The sequence below is a fragment of the Sciurus carolinensis genome, chromosome X (genome assembly GCF_902686445.1).
Source record: "Sciurus carolinensis chromosome X, mSciCar1.2, whole genome shotgun sequence".
In the NCBI taxonomy this organism is placed as follows: domain Eukaryota; kingdom Metazoa; phylum Chordata; class Mammalia; order Rodentia; family Sciuridae; genus Sciurus; species Sciurus carolinensis.
In genome coordinates, this window is record NC_062232.1 from 11,537,133 (window position 1) to 11,553,404 (window position 16,272).

The 16,272-nt window shown below is 41.9% G+C and overlaps 1 protein-coding gene across 2 annotated transcripts in view; it reads left to right on the plus strand.

The window, feature by feature from the left end:
* The first annotated feature begins 7,348 nt into the window (after positions 1-7,348).
* Ca5b (carbonic anhydrase 5B) overlaps positions 7,349-16,272 on the plus strand; it is a 42,032-nt gene continuing 33,108 nt past the window's right edge. For both annotated transcript variants that reach the window (XM_047535828.1, XM_047535830.1), the window contains exon 1: positions 7,349-7,473. The gene's annotated coding sequence lies outside the window, so the exon portion shown is untranslated. The remainder of the gene's footprint in view (positions 7,474-16,272) is intronic.

Here is a 16,272-nt window from a genome sequence, read left to right on the forward strand (position 1 = left end):
CTTCCAAAGTTCCTCCATTCTTCTCTTATCCCCCTGCCACCCCTCCCATTATGTATCATCATCCACTTATCAGAGAAAACATTTGACCTTTTTTGGGGGGGGATTGACTTATTTTACTTAGCATGATATTCTCCAATTCCATCCATTTACCCTCAAATGCCATAATTTTATTCTTCTCTATGGCTGAATAATATTCCATTGTGTATATATACCACAGTTTCTTTATCCATTCATCTATTGAAGGACATCTAGGTTGGTTCCACAATCTGGCTATTGTGAACTGAGCTGCTATAAACATTGATGTGGCTGCCTTACTGTAGTGTGCTGATTTTAGGTCCTTTGGGTATAAACTGAGGAGTGGGATAACTGGGTCAAAAGGTGGGTCCATTCTAAGCTCTGAGGACTCTCCATACTGCTTTCTAGAGTGTTTGCACCAATTTCAATCCCACCAGCAATGTATGAGTGTGCCTTTTCTCCTACATCCTCACTGACATTTATTATTGCTTGTGTTCTTGATAATGGCCATTCTAACTGAATTTGATCTTAAACAAATCTTCAGTAAGCATCTGCTCCCTGGTTAATAACATTTCAGTGAACTGGGATGAGTGTCTTTGAGGAGCATAACTATGAAAGTCACAAATAAGTAAGGACAATACTAATTTTTATTTTAAAAATTTGCTGAGTGTCAAAGAAACACTGGCTACATTGAACTTTGAAGCATTAGTGAGAATTTTTGGAGGAAGTGACACTCAGACTGGTTCTTACAAGACAGGCCACCATGGGAGGAGAGGGGAAGATGACCCAAACAAGAGCCTGCATCAACACAAAAAGCAGAACATTTGTATATTGTTTGGGGATGACCACAGCATGGGATTAGAATAGAGGGATTGTGAGAAGCTGGAGAAGCAGAGTGGGACCAGATGACAAGGGCTTTTACAGGCTCTGCTAAGGAGTCTGGACTTCATGTGGAGAGTGACAGGCCAGCTAAAGTATTTTTCTGTGTTATTTCTTGTCGCCACCCGCAGCAACAATTGCGCAGGCATTTATCGGAGGGGGCTGGAAATAAACTATTTTTCCTATATTCACTAATTTATAGAGGAAGAGAGACTTTGAGAGAAAGCTAGGCTTTGCTTAGAGGAAGAGAAACTTTGCTTATCAGGAAGAGAAACTTTGCTTAGAGAGAAAGTTTTAGAGAAAGAGAGGCTTCTACGCTTATCAGAGATCTATTTCTTCTTAGTTCTACTGCTGCTTCTTAAAGGTGCGTCCTGCGTCCTGTGAACTAAGGGTGCGTCTATCTGAGGTGCTTCTTAGTGATGCGTCCCGTTTACTGCGATCTACCTATCTGTGATCTAGAGGTGTGTTCTCAATTCTCCGCTCTGTGATCTGCCTTCCCCTGCTGCCTGCTGCTTCTCTCTGCGAGCTGCTTCTATCTGCTTGCTGCCTTTTCTTCTTCCTTTCTGCTAGTGGCTTCCACTCCGCTTCTTTCTGCTAGCTGCTGCTCTTACACTCGCGCCCCCGCCCACCGCCCGCTTATATTCCCTCCAGGAGGCAGAGGGCGGGGCCACGCCAGTTGCCATCAGGCGAGGAGTCAGCTGCCCTATCACAGCAAGGGTCAAAACGAGCAGGCCTGAGCAGGTGCGCTCGGGAACACCTGTGCACGTGTTGTGCACGTGGACTTAACTGAATACGGCCAGTGATAAATCACCTGAGTGTGCTTATGTTAATTAACCTCCCCACTGCCGATGTGATCAGGTGCCGTTCTGGCTGGCACAGCCCCCAACAATTTCTTGCTTTTGTTTTTTGGTACCAGGGATTGAACCCAGGGGTGCTTAACCACTAAGCCGCATCCCCAGCCCTCTTTTGTATTTTATTTAGAGACAGGTTCTCACTGAGTTGCTTAGGGCCTCACTAAGTTGCTGAGGCTGGCTTTGAACTCATGATCCTCCTGTCTCAGCCTCCCGAGCTGCTGGGATTACAGGCATGTGCCACCATACCTGACCCAGTGAAGGTTTTAAGAAAAGTGACACACATTGAAATTTGCTTATAGGACCAGTGCGGCACATGGCTGTGGGAGAGTCTGGGGCTGAGGCTCTAGCCATAGCCAATGATGAGTCACGGAAGGGACAGAGATGTCTCAGTAATGGCCACAGCATATGCAAAAGTGAGGACAAGCTTGAGAAACCTTCAGGAACTAAATCCACAGGGGACTTCCTAGCCAGTGACTGTAGGGTGTGAAGAAGAGAAAGCAGTAATGGACCGTTGAGGTTTCAAATGCAGGGAAACACAATAGATGGAAGCAACCCTGCTCAGTTCATGGAGTACAGAAGCAGCAGTTGGAGGGAAGGGAATGCAGGAGTGTCACAGACATAGCGGGCGGAAGACTCCAGAGCAGTGAGGTGGGAGCAAGCGGCCTTGTGGCCCTTGAGCCTACTCACCTGTTCCAAGTCAAAACTTGTTCCAGAGACCTCTGTAGTAAGACCCTGTGGATCCAATCTTCTGCCACTTCCACCACCTCATTTTCACCCCATCCTATCCTAAGGACGTTTTTCTTCTTTGTGTTCTTTTCTGTCCCTGAGTCCTGAGGTTTTGTTTTTTCTCCCAACTCGGGCATCTGTTAGTTCAGGAACTCGTTTTCAGGTGACCTAGCACCCACCTTAAGGCCCTTGCATTCTTTTCTCACATTTGTTCACAATTCAAAACACCACAGAGAGTCCTCTCAGAATTAGCAATCCTGAGAGAAATCTCACATAGTCTTTAGTCAGGGCATCTGTTTACAAGTGGAAACAACCAAGGTCCAGAAAGGGTGGCATAAAGTTGATGCTAGCTGACTCTGGTTTCTAAACTCTCCTCTTGCTTTTGCCTTTCATTCGTTCCTTTTATAAATTCTCTGTCCCCTTTTCCTTCATGCTGCCAGAGCCATGGTGACTCTCCCCTGGGTGTTTGAAGCAGTATGTCCTTTGAAGAGCTCTTGATTAGAAGGGCTCACTGTCATGGAAAGCTCTCTAACTTCTGTTTTCCTTCTCCTTGGCATGTATGCTGAAGCCATTCTCACATTACTATCTTTCTGGTACCGAGGATCATACCCAGGGGCACTTAAACACTGAACCACTACATCCCAACCCTACTTATTTTTTCACTTTGAGACAGGGTGTTGCTAAATTGCTAAGGCTGGCTTGTGAACTAGCAATACTCCTGCCTCAGCCTCCCAAGCCACTGGCATTACAGGCATGTGCCATTTTGCCTGTTCCAACTTGGCTTTTCAGATGCTTCTACAACAATGCTGCCTCCTCTATCCTCCTCTGAGCTATTGGATCTGCAAGTTGGTCCTATCCTGCCTTTGCCCTTTGTATGTGTTTTCACAGGATTTCTTTAACTTAAATCATGCAAGTTTTTACTTTTTACCTTTAAACATCATAGCCATTGTTTCAAGTCTAACTTGACTATCACCTCCTTTGAGAAACCTTTCTTTTGCTTTTGTTGAACAGTTTTATAACTGACTTGTGAATCCACTTTTTATTTTCTCCTCCTGTGTTCCCATAGCATTTTTGTTCACATTTGTACATGCATCTTTTTCCAACATGGTTTATTTTTGTGCCCTGTAAAATTGTGAGTTCCTGGGGGGCAGAGACTATATTTGGTTTAATTTTGTTTTTCTCATAGTTCAGGAATATTTGATTGTTGAATATAGTTGAATCGACTACTCCTAACCACAAACTGGAGTCCTAAGAAGCCCAAAACTGTTAGGAATAAAGTGTCTTGATCTATATTACACTTTTTTTTTTCTCATTCATGGCCAGGGAAAAAAAAGAGAATCAACTTCCAGAATTTATCATAAACAAAGAAACTTGGATTTTGGAATTTTTTGTCTCCACCCTCATATTTTACTCCTATTTTAAGGTGAGGCAATCTTATGAAACTAGCATATTCAAAGGGCTCATCAAAATTTTGTAGGTTAATTAATAGCACAGCCATTGTGAACTTTGATTTCTCCCTCCCACAGGCTAACATTATTTTTTACTTTACAGAAAGTTAATCACTACTGCTTAGAAATAAAAATTAACTCAGACAAACTGAGTGTGTGTTATTCTGACAACATTGTATTCCTAAGATGAGAACTGACAGAACAGTTTTCTAAACTGCAATGCTTAAGTGCTTGTACGTGTGTCCCATTTTATGAGTGAACACAAATAAGTCATAGTGAGTCACCTACAGTAAAAGTAAGACTGAACTGAATCTTCTGATATTTCTTCTTAGATTTTCAATTGTTTACACTGCTTTTTGTGTGTTATGTTGAAATTTTTCTGTGGTTTTGGCACATAATGCCTGTTTTTCTAGGCTAAAATTCTCACAGCCATGCACAGAAGTAGGAGTTAAGATTTCTGATCTTTAATCACTTATTTGACCGACGGTTAGAATTTACTCAACAGTGTTTAACCCTGCCCATACATACTTTTGTTGCCAACCTTTATAAAAAGGTGTAAGTGGCATTAGACCATATGCCAGTTTTATTAGATGCTTTCATTTTTATAACAAAAGTTTCTTCCATGGAACCATGGGAGCTTCCTTGAAATGTAGAACTCAGATTGTATCGCAGAACCACTGAGTCAGATCTACTTTATAATGTGATCTCCAGGTGGTCCCTGTGCACAGTACAGATTGAGGAGTTCTGGATAAATCTTCAGACCTGATTGTCAGGAAAGATGTCTCTAAAGAAGTACAAGTTAGCTGAGAACTGAATGATCAGAAGAAAAACCCAGCCATGTGAAGATCTGGACAAAGAGTGGTCCAAACAGTGGGCATAACTAAGGAAAATGTTCTGAGACCAATGTGGGTGGCACAGATTGAGAAAGAGATCTTGAGCCCTCTACTATCTGATATAACTATAATGAGAATTGTTTATTTGGAGTGACTGCACAAAAGTCCTTCATACAAGATATCTATTTGTACAAAACAGAGATGCCAGCTAGGTTTTTGCAGTTACTCATCCTGTGCCCAAAACATTATTAATTGATCACAGAACTTTTTCCTTCAGAACCTGGAAAAAAAATCCCAGAATTTTTCAACATACTTGTTCAGGCATTACTACAAATAATTCAAAGAGTTGACATGTGAACTGAAACCTATTTGTCATCCTAGGGATTCATCATCTAATTGCCTTCCTGAATTCAGCAGACCACTGAGGGCCTATGTATTCAAGTGAACAGAAAAGTTTTGATGGTTTACAGTATCAATTTAATGCACTGTGCTTTGTGATTGTGCCAGCAGTTTCCATTGAGGGGATCTGGGTGTAATTCTTTATAACACTAAAATTCCATTTAGCTCACTGCCCTCAGCTTTAAGAGGAAATGGGATTTCCCTCAGGACTAAAATTCAAGAAAAACTGCATCTATAAAAATAAAGGAAAAATAGATAACCCAGTTTATTTTTATCTTATGAACACTGTAAACCCTTAAAATGATTGTGGTCTCCTCTTTTCTGTGGCTAAAAAACTTAGTGTCAAATTTCTGTCCTGCCTTTGACAACTGTTCTGGATCCCATAGAATACATGCTTAAATATTAATCTTATTGGCCACATGGTTCTCCTTCCACTAAGCTCTCCTTTCCTTGGTTCTGTCAACTATTTCTTTCATCTAGTATTGTATATATCTTACTAAGGCACCTCAAATAATTTATGGAAGAAGGTGAGGTAGAACTACATATGTAAAAATCAACTCAGTAATGTATATAGGATTCATTTGGACCAATTTCTGTGAGTTCATTTTTCAGACAAAAAATGACTGACAGCTGAAACATTTTATAAATGAGGCAGAGTTCTCAAGGTCAGGGTGAGCTTAATAAAAGTGTTCTGTTGAAACTTGTTCTTTTCCTTGTGTTCCTTATAGGGCAATACTTCGAATATTCTCACTGTCTTCAAGCCAGAAATGGAATGAAGGATGAGAATAGAAGAAAAAAGAACTAGTATGTGATCACAAATCTTTATTTTTGGCATATGAAGAATCATAAGTAGCAAAGCTTACAAAGGGAAAATTCTGTTTATGTAGAAAGTGAAGATAGTCAATGAAAATTTATTGAGAATTTATTGTATAAACAGTATACTAAATACTACAGAAATTGCTTCCTACGGTCAAGTGGAGCATGCCTGTGATCCCAGCTTGGGAGGCTGAGGCAGCAGAAGTCCAAGTTCAAAGCCAGCTGCAGCAACTTAGTGAGGCCCTAAGCAACTTAGTGAGACCTTGCCCCAAAATAAAAATTTCAAAAAGGGGGGCTGGGGATGTGGTTCAGTGGTTGTGTCCCTGTTCAATCCCCAGTACCAAAAACAAAAAAGTTGCTTCTTAAGTTTACTGACCAAAAATATTCCTGACAATGGGATCGAGAAGGCCTGTCATTACCAAGTTTTTTCCCACCTATCAGCTCCTTGCTACAACTTCCCTTTCTCATCGTTTTTCGTCACATCCAAACTCAAGTTGGGACAACTTCAGACCGAAAGCTCCTTGAAGCTTGTCTTGTTTGTTAGGAGAGCATATGCTTCCTAAACGTGATTTGAGTGAATGAGCCAGAGATTTAAGTACAGGGGAAGAAAGCTGGTTATAACTTCTTCACGGTTTTCTCGTCGACCCAGAGTTGTAAATGGAGGCCGCAAAGATACTAAAGTAATCTCGGAGCACAGAGTTGCCACTAGAATTGCAGTCTGAGGAGAGTGATGTCAAGACAAGCCCTGGACAGCAGAAGGGTACTGAGTGCCTAGGAAAAGTCATCGAGAGAAGACACCAAGAAATAGAGTGTGCTTACTCTACGCATTTTCCTAGCATTTAAGGTCGGCGAAAGTCAAGGGGCTAGAAGGAACATGATTCCACAGTTCTGGATTAGAGAATATGAAAATTGGTTGGAAGGAACACGGATCCCCAGTTCAGGTTTAGAGGATGTTGAGACTTGCGTAAATTGGACATGAAACCTAGAGGGAAAGGACACGTCCAGTGTTTGTTTCCCTATTGAGTCATCTGTTCCCAGTACATCAAGTCATGGTGTTTGGAGATGGGAGAAACGTGAGGAAAGTAACTTTTTAGAGGAGACTCGAGCCTGCAGTCTGATTTCACCCCACAAATACCGCCAGCTGTAGGAAGAGGGAGGGAGGGAGGGGGGTTGGTCCTGTGGGAGGGGTAGGGGAGGGGTCAGAACGGTGCTCAGAGGCGTGGCTCTTGGCTCAGAGCGGAGGGGCGTTGGCGAGGTGCGAGGGGTTTGGCCAGGGTGGAGGGCAGAGGCTGGAACCGTCTGGTGGGGCGTGGCCAGGGCGGTACGTAGGGAAGTAGCGGGACGCTAAAGTTGGGGGGGGTGTGGCCTCGAGGAAGGGGCGTGGCCCGGGTGTCTGGGGCTTGGCAAGCCACAAGTGGGAGAGGCTATGACAGCCCAGCTTTCGGGTCCTGGGTCCTGAGAGACGAACGAGTCGCGAGGTTAGCGCTGTTGGGAAACGTTCAGGTAAGGATGGGCGGCCGAGTGGAGTGGGGGTCAGAGCGGGGACAAGCAGACCCCGAGAAGGCCGTCACCCTCCCCACGACCCTCCGCCCCGCAGCTCGGGGTCCTCGAGTTGGGACAGCTGTTCGTCCTGAGAGTATTTTATGCGTTCCCGCGGGGTGCGCCGGACTAGGGGTCCCTAACTGGGCACAGTCCTCTCCACCCCAGTCCTCTTCCTCCACCATGGGTCACTAGACGACCGAACCTCCCTTAGGGTTCTTTATACTTGACGAGAGAACACTTGTCCCAGAACCTTTGTGGGGGACTGAGGGCAATTCCTTGGGAAGTTATGTTGCCAGAATTGGTTGAATCTGAATATCTCAAGAAAGTACAACCTATTATAAAATAGCCGGAGACGGGGGTAAAGGCTACAAATCTGAGGTTGCAGTTCCAGAAACCCGGGCGCTGTAAGCTAGAACTCACCCGGAGCTTCATTGTATTTCTTCCCCACCCCCAACCCCACTATGCCAAGAGCTGTGGAGAGGATGGCAGCTGCCCCCAGAGCAGATCAGCATCACAGCTGTGTCAGTGGACAAATCTGAACCTTCTTCACTCCGAATTTCTTTCTTCGGGTCTTTTTGTTTTGTGCCCCGCCTTAGAGCTGGAGAAGAGGAACCTCCAAAATGCAAACCTTGTTGGTGGCTGAGATTTTTACTGCATTTGTCGTTAAATGCTTCAGGCTGAGGCTGGTGGCAACTCGTTAATATTAATGCCAATGCCCTCCACTCTTGTGAATTTTCTCTGGGAAAGTTTGAGAAATACAGTGAGTTAGTGAATGCACCTTCGTTTGGATAGAACTTGTTCTCTCTGAGCCACTGAAAACCACGTTGCTTTCTGCTTCTTTTTTCTTTCTTTCTGATAATCTGGCTGCCTCTGCCCTGCTGTTTAAAAAGTTTGCTGGAATATGGAGAGAAGCTACCCTGTTTCTCCGGTGAGAGAAGCTGCCCTGAGCTGTCGAACATTCCTCAGAGTGGCCACTATTTACGGATCTGTTGGAAATGGAAAACCTTTCACTTTTTTAGGACTTTCCTTCTTTACTCAGATAATTTTTAATAAGTACTGGACTGGAATGCACTGGAAGGCCAAACGCAGCGAGGGCACAGTTCTCTGTGCCCGTACACTTCTGCCTTGTTCTCCCTGAAGCCAGGAAGAGACTGTGACCACTCATAGTTGGAACACAATAAAGTTTGAGTGAATTGTGAGTAAATGAGTGAACATGAGTATTTTGGAAATCTAGTGGAAAAAGAACACACATTTCATCTCATTGGCCACAGTTAGTTGTAACACACAGAACAATTATTAGACATGTATTTTGAAACCTTTGACTACCTCAGATTGGGATCATGCTCCCAGGGAAGAAGTGGGTGAGAGGAAGAGGAAGCTAAGCTTTCCCAGTCAAGACATAGCAAAGTAATCTCAATTTTAGATTTCAGGGAATTGCAAAAGGCCTGCTTCCTTTTGAAATTGGGAGGTGAGAAAACAAAAGGTCAATCTGATGAGGATCAAGGAATTTCTTTCAGTGTTATTGTAACTTTTAGTCAAAGTATGTTTCTCTTTTTTGTGGCTCATTTTGCCTAGGTATAAGTAATTTAATCAGGCAGAGTTCAAACCACTTGTCATTTAATAAATACACAATTTATGAATGATTCTTTAAGGACTTTCAGAATCTGTGCTTTTTCCACATATTTCTAAGTCTGCAAAGCATTACGGAAGGAACACATTGGTCAAATCCAAAGATAGAAATAAATAATCAGTGATAGCAAAGGTTATATAGTGCAGAAAGCTTGGCTTCTCTGCAGCCTATTGAGCCCATGTAAAAACTTAAGCATAGACAGATTTTTCACAAACTGTGGTAATGCATGGTAGCAGTTCATTGTTATGTGCTATGTCTGGTGGCTAAACATTATTTCTGGTTTCACAAGCTTGAATGTTATGAGTTCAGTAAGTTTTAAATAACCAACTCACAATAAATTCTTACTTTTAATTTAACCGAAGGGATTGATCTTGGACCTGAACATTAAAAACCTCGTGTATTGTTATAGGTATTGGAGCATAGCATTAGCTAAATTGAGTTTCTGTTTATTTAGATTTTCCTGGGACCTTCTTCACACCTGACCTCCCATGCCCTGTTCCTTTCTTGGCTGTCTTTGTTCCTTGAGTCTCTTGACATCCTTAATTGCTCCTTTTTGTCAGTGTGGCTCAGTACACCTGTAACTCTGGGAGGGAGGGGTTGTTCCTTTTGATTCTTTCTAGCTGTGTAACTGCTCCTGAGCACCAGGGCTGCATTCATTGTCAGCTCTCAGACCTTTCTTTCCTCTTGCCTGTTCCATTTGGCATCTCAAATCCAGGTAAATGGTGAGATTACTGTCTTTTCCTGTTTCTCATGCTAGGTTCTGTCTCTCCAGGAATTCATCCTCATTCTACCAGCATTGCTCCAGCCGTAAAATCGCAAGGTTTTCTTCCACTTCTTTGTTGGGTGCCAAGCCCTACATTTTTAAAAAAATTTAAATCAAAATGACTTTCTCTTGAGCACAATGTATCTTGTCCATCTCTACCATCACTGCCCAGTTCAGTGCTTTCTGTTCTCTCACTTGGGTTATGGGAATTTCACTTCAAACTCTGGATGACCAAACCTGGTCTTCTGGTTTCTCATTGAAAACCTGTTCCTCTTACAGTCTTCCCTATCTCAGTTCATGGCAACTCTGTCCTTCCAGTTGCTTAGGCCAAGAATTCCACCATGATCCTTAACTACTTTCTTTCACATCTTATAGGCTATATCTATAAGATATATCCACAATCTACTTCTTACCACCTCCACTGTGACATACTTAGTTCAAGAGTCTGAACAGTCTTCCTGCTTCTTTTCTTTCTGTCTGCACCCCACTATCCAAATTGATGTTTTTGTTTTATTTTGTTTCACATCCTGGGATCAAACTAAGGGCCTCATACATGCTAGGCATAGCACTGAGCTCCACCCCCAGTCCCCCGCAAGGTGATTTTTAATAGGTCATAGTGAGTGAACTTTTTAAAAATGTAAATCAAATTTTTACTCCTCTGTTCAAAAATCTTTAAATTCTCCCCATTTCACTTTGGGCAGTAGTTCTCAACCTGGGGCAACCTCTCTCACCAACCTCTCAGGAGACTTTTTTCCCCCCAGCACAGGGGATTGAAACCAGGGTCACTGTAGTACTAAGCTATATCCCCAGCCCTTTTTATTTTTTACTTTGAGATAGGGTCTTGCTAAATTGCCAATTATGGCCTCAAATTTGTGATCCTCCTGCTTCAGCCTCTTTAGTAGCTGAGATTACTGGCATGTGCCACTGCACCTGACTGGAGTCATTTTGTGTTGTCACACTCTAGTGTAGGGTGCTACTAGCATCTAGTGGATGCTAGCCAGTAGGGATGCTGCTAAATACCCTGCAGTGCACAGACCAGCTGTCACAACCAAGAATCATTTAGTCAAAAATGTCAACAATACCAATTAAGAAATCCTGACTTAGAGAGAGAAAGAATTCTTACAAATGACCTAGAGTCTACTTGATCTTGCATCCATTACCTCTGGATCTTTTCTTCTACTACCTCTCTTCTGCCTGGGTTGCTTCATCCCCATGTTGGTTTCCTCACTATTTTTTAAATGTGCCAGATAGGCTCCCACTTCAGGGGGTTTGTTTGCTTTGTTTTGTTTTGTACTGGGGATTGAACCCAGAGGTGCTTTGCCACTGAACCACATCCCCAGTTCTTTTCTAATTTTTATTTTGAGACAGGGTCTCTCTAAATTGTTGAGATTGGCCTTGCACTTGTGATCCTACTGCCTAAGCCTCCCTAGGCTCTGGGATTACAGGCATGCACCACCATGTCCAGCCCACTTCAGGGTCTTGGCATGAGCACTGTCCCCCATCTGGAATGCTCTTCCTCTAGATGACCATGTAACTAATTCTCTACCTCTCTCAGTCCTTTGCTCAAATTTTACTTTTTTGATGAGGTCAAATACAACACCCCTCTCCCCAGTGGCACTCCAGATTCTACTAATTTTCTTTAAATATGTTCTAATTGTCTGTACAACTGGCTTATTTTTTACATTTGTTATGTATCATCTATATCTCCTGAATAGAAGGTAAGCTTCATAGAGTAGGAATTTTCCTTTATTCCCCAAGGAACCTAGACCAATGTCTGACATTTAATAGATGTTCAATTAATATCTTGGAGAAAGAAAGAATAAAAGAGTGATAACTAGGCATGGTGGTACACAGCTCAAGAGACTGAGACAAGAGGATCTTGAGTTCAAAGCCAGCTTCAGCAACTTAGTGAATTCTTTATCAACTAAGGGAGACCCTGTCTCTAGGTAAAAAATAAAAAGGGGTGGGATGTGGCTCAGTGGCCTTTGGGTAACAAAAAAAAAAGTGATGAATTGATGGTGGATGGTTGAAAGAATCCCCGGCTCCTTGGTTTGCAGCTCTACTCTTTCCCACTCCCATCTGTCCTATTCTTTGCTGTCAATCATCAGAAATGATCAGAGCTTCCTCCTATACACATGGACTAATATCTGAAAGCCTTCTAGCCTCTTGGACACTCATATTCCCCCAGTTCATCTCAAATTCCCATGCAGCCTCACCTTCAGTACGTCCTTTGGGCATCTGCTCAGCCAGTGCATTAACAAATATTAATAGCAGACTTGGAATGGTGATAGCAGACAGGTTTGGGATATGTCTTTGTTTTGTTTTGTCTATAAGGTATAAAAGGAAGTCTGCAGAGTCAGGGTCCACTGCAGTGAGGTCAGCAGACAGACGTCCAGACTTCCAGACCACTACAGGCAGGCCACCACTGGGTGATAGACTTTGTGGAGAATGACAGGGAGCGAGATGTCAGGCACTCTGGAGCCTTTTCCCCCCTACCCTTAAAGAGTCCATCTGAAGGTATGCAAAAGACACTTCCAGGCCACATGTCATCAGCCACCAGCCCTAGTTTTGTTCTCAGACAGTGTGAGTGCTAAGAGTGGGTCAGTCCCCAAGACATGAGCACAGCCCTAGCATTCATCCCAGCCTGTGGCACCAGCTCAGCCTTCCCTCAGTGCTTTCCTGGTGACTCTCTATAGGGCAGAGCCAAAGGTCATTTACTTACACTTCCTCTGAGAGTTCAGGCTATCAGGCCTAAAACCTCCACACAGCTTCCTGTGGAGGGCCCTGTGCTCTGGCCACATGTGTGCCCACTCATCTGTTTGATCAACTTTCATGACCAGTAAGCATGCCCTTGGCCTTGCTTACCACAATCTTTCCCCTGAAGACTGAGCCAGCACCTCCCTCTGTTGAGTGTACATTGTACCTGCCATTACCTTCCTGAAAATTACTAGATTATAAAAGAAGAAAGGAGTCATTTTCACTTGTTTGCCCAGACCCCTCTGACTCTGGAATTGTTCATTAACTAATCCTAAATTCTGCTTAGTTCAACCCCAATTGTCCTCTCTGACTTGGATGTCTAATCACCCTGCCATGTCCTCATCATTCCTGAAGTATCCTATCTCTCTGCCTGTACCCCTTCAAAATGTCTCAGATGCCACCCCCACTTCAAGCCTCTACTCTGTATATTTGCATTGCACTAAATTGAGACTGTCATCACATTCACCTTTGATTAAGAAATATCTGTTTGATTATGCTAAGTAAAATAAACCAGTCATAGGAAGACAAATATATCATTCCACTTATGTGAGATACCTAGAATCGGCAAAAAATTATACAAAGATATACAATAGAATAGAGGACACAAGGAAGGAGAGGAGGAGTTATTATTTAATAAGGACAGAGTTTATGTTGGGGATCATGAAAACATTTTAGGTATAAATGGTGGCGATGTTTACTCAACATTGTGAATATATTTAAGACCGCTGAATATGTCTAATTACAATTGATTAAAATGATAAATACTATGTATATTTACCATGGTTTTTAAGAAAGTAACAAAAAGAGCGGTATTTGTTTAAACAACTTTTGCATGTAGATTACAAGCTTTGGAGAGTAGGGGAAGGGTATGGCTTATTTCATATTTACACCAGTACCATGCTTTACATAAGATAATCATTGATTATTGCTTTGATTCAGGATTGAATGTCAATGGGAAGGAAGTACAAAGTTAAGGCACCGTTCCCCCTTATCTCTTGGCAGGTCTTGAATTTTCATTTTACTGTCAAATCAACTTTATCAGGGTGAATTCTGATTAGTGGCAGTTTTTTGAAGTTATTCAAAATGATATTCAAAGTCATTCAGAACTGCTTTCTATTTTCTTAATTTTGGCAGTTGTAGCACAGGTGGCATTTTGGCATTGAGTAATAATAACTTCCATTTATCTAACCCTTCACAGCTTTTTCTGAGAACTTTCTGATAGGTTTCACTATTTGAAGTCACAGAGTCAACTTCTTACCGTGTTACTAAACAAATATTTTTTCTGTTTCTCAGGTTGTAGATTCTTGCATAAGTTCAAGGGTGTATATTAAACTTTAGTCTTAAACACTTCAGTTCATATGATCCTTTTATTCTGCCAAACTGCAGTTATAAATTATGTACTTTCATGCTAAACATGGATTTCCAAGTCAGAATCTAAAGTTCATCATCTGAACTCTCCTCTCAGATGAAGGTAGAAATCCCAAGAGAGAAGTGAAGAGTTTACATTAGGGGTCAGGTTGATGCCGAGTCCATAGTGTTACTGGGCTTTTGGCTATTTTTTGAATTTTGAAAGAATTGATAGTTTTCATATTCTGTAATAAATTATTACCAGAGGCTGTTTTATACAGATGATTTTTATGGAGAAGAAAATATAAATTAGGGGGATATTTTCCTATGAAAAATAGTCACGGATAAATTAAGACAGATATGCTGAGACTTGCTTCAAAATAACCCAGGGAGAGAAAGCAAAGAGAAGTTACAAATAAAACATGATTGTCCATGAATAGATAATTGTTGAAAAGGAATATTGAGTGCATGGATGGTTTTAGTATAGTATTCTCGCTCTACTATCTCTCAATATCCATGGAGGATTGATTCTAGAACCCCTTCAGATACCAAAATCCTCAGGTGCTCAAGATCTTCATATAAAATTGCATAGTCACAATGCATACATGTATCTAAATATCATGTGGAACCTCATAAATATGTTCAATTTTTATGTTTTTATGTATCAATAAATTTAGATGACCTCTAGATTACTTATAACACCTAATACAAGGTAAATACTATATCAATAGCTGTTATACTATATTGTTTAGGGAGAAATAATAAGGAAAAAAGTTTGTATGTATTCAATGTAAATACAATTTTTTTCAAATATTTTCAATCTGCAGTCGACCAAATCCACAGATATGGAAACTGTGGATATGGAAGGCCAATAGTATTTGTATTAACTTGAAATTTTCCATAAAAGAAAGTTAAGAAAAAGAAAGCAGAATCATATTCTGAATTGAGGTAACCAATAAGCTATTATTCTTTAAGGCTCCTCAGTTAATTCAGTTAAGGAAGGTGTTTGAAAACAAGGTGCTGTTATTTGTCTCAAGATACCTATCAAGACACGGTGGCTCAAGGAAGATCGTGGGTTAGGCCCTAAGCAACTTAGTAAGGCCCCATCTCAAAATAAAATATAAGAAGGGTTGGGGATGTGGCTCAGTGGTTAAGCACCCCTGGGTTAAATCCCTAGTACAAAAAAAAATACTATCAAGATCACCTCATGAATGTTTATTATGAGATATGTTTCGAGTCCTGAGTCAAACTTTTGCATATCTTGAATATGGTACATTCTGACATACACACTTCCTCCCAAAGTGTATATACACAAACACACACATAAAACTATAAGCAAAGCTGATTTGAACAGGTAGTGGAGTTCAAACACCTTTTAGTCAATATAGACACACTTTAGATGTCACAGGTCTAAAGACTCCAGGAAGTTAGACCTGGAGGAGAGGAACATCTATGAGATTCATGAATGTCCTTCCAATTTTCTTTTATGTTATGACAGCAAATCTCCACCTCTGAGTCCACTGTGGGCATTGGCAAAGTGATGCATACTCAAAGTGTGTGGAACCAGGTCAAAAGATTGGTTCAGTTCTTGTCTGGGAAGGTGACTTGATGATAGCCAGTGTGAGTTCTGCCTGGAGCCTTCAGTTGTTCCTTGGAGTCCTGCAATAGGAAGTAATTCTCCTTTCTGTTTTCATTGAACGTGGATTATTGGGGTGATTTTCCCTTCTTTCACTCAGGTGGAGCCTTCTTTCTAACTCAGAGGGAGCAGGGTCAAGGACAGCAGTGCAGAGGAGAGTCAGGTTACAGGCAATTAAAAGTAGGGATGTGCATAAAGAGAGAGGAAGATGGAATCACACTGTTTGCTTCCTTGCTTAGCATTGGTGGGGATCATGATGTGGGTTTTTTTGTTTGTTTGTTTTTTAATCTTACACTCAGGAAGAAAAATTCATGTCTGTATGCCAAAAGTGTCTTTAGTGTTCCCTGAGCTTCTTTCCTTTCTTTTCTTTTCTTTTTTTTTGTGGGGGACGGTGGTGGTTACAGGGTCTCACTGAGTTGCTTAGCTCCTTGCTTTTGCTGAGGCTAGCTTTGAACTTGCGATCTTCCTGCCTCAGCCTCCTGAGCCCCTGGGATTATAGGTGTGCGCCACCGGTGTGTGTTTCTCTTTTTGTGCCTTGGCTCCCCCCTATCACCAGTCCAGGCCAAACTGCTGAGGAGTCCTCCTTTTGACAGAAGGCAGAATCTGTGAACTTCTTTAATGTCTTCC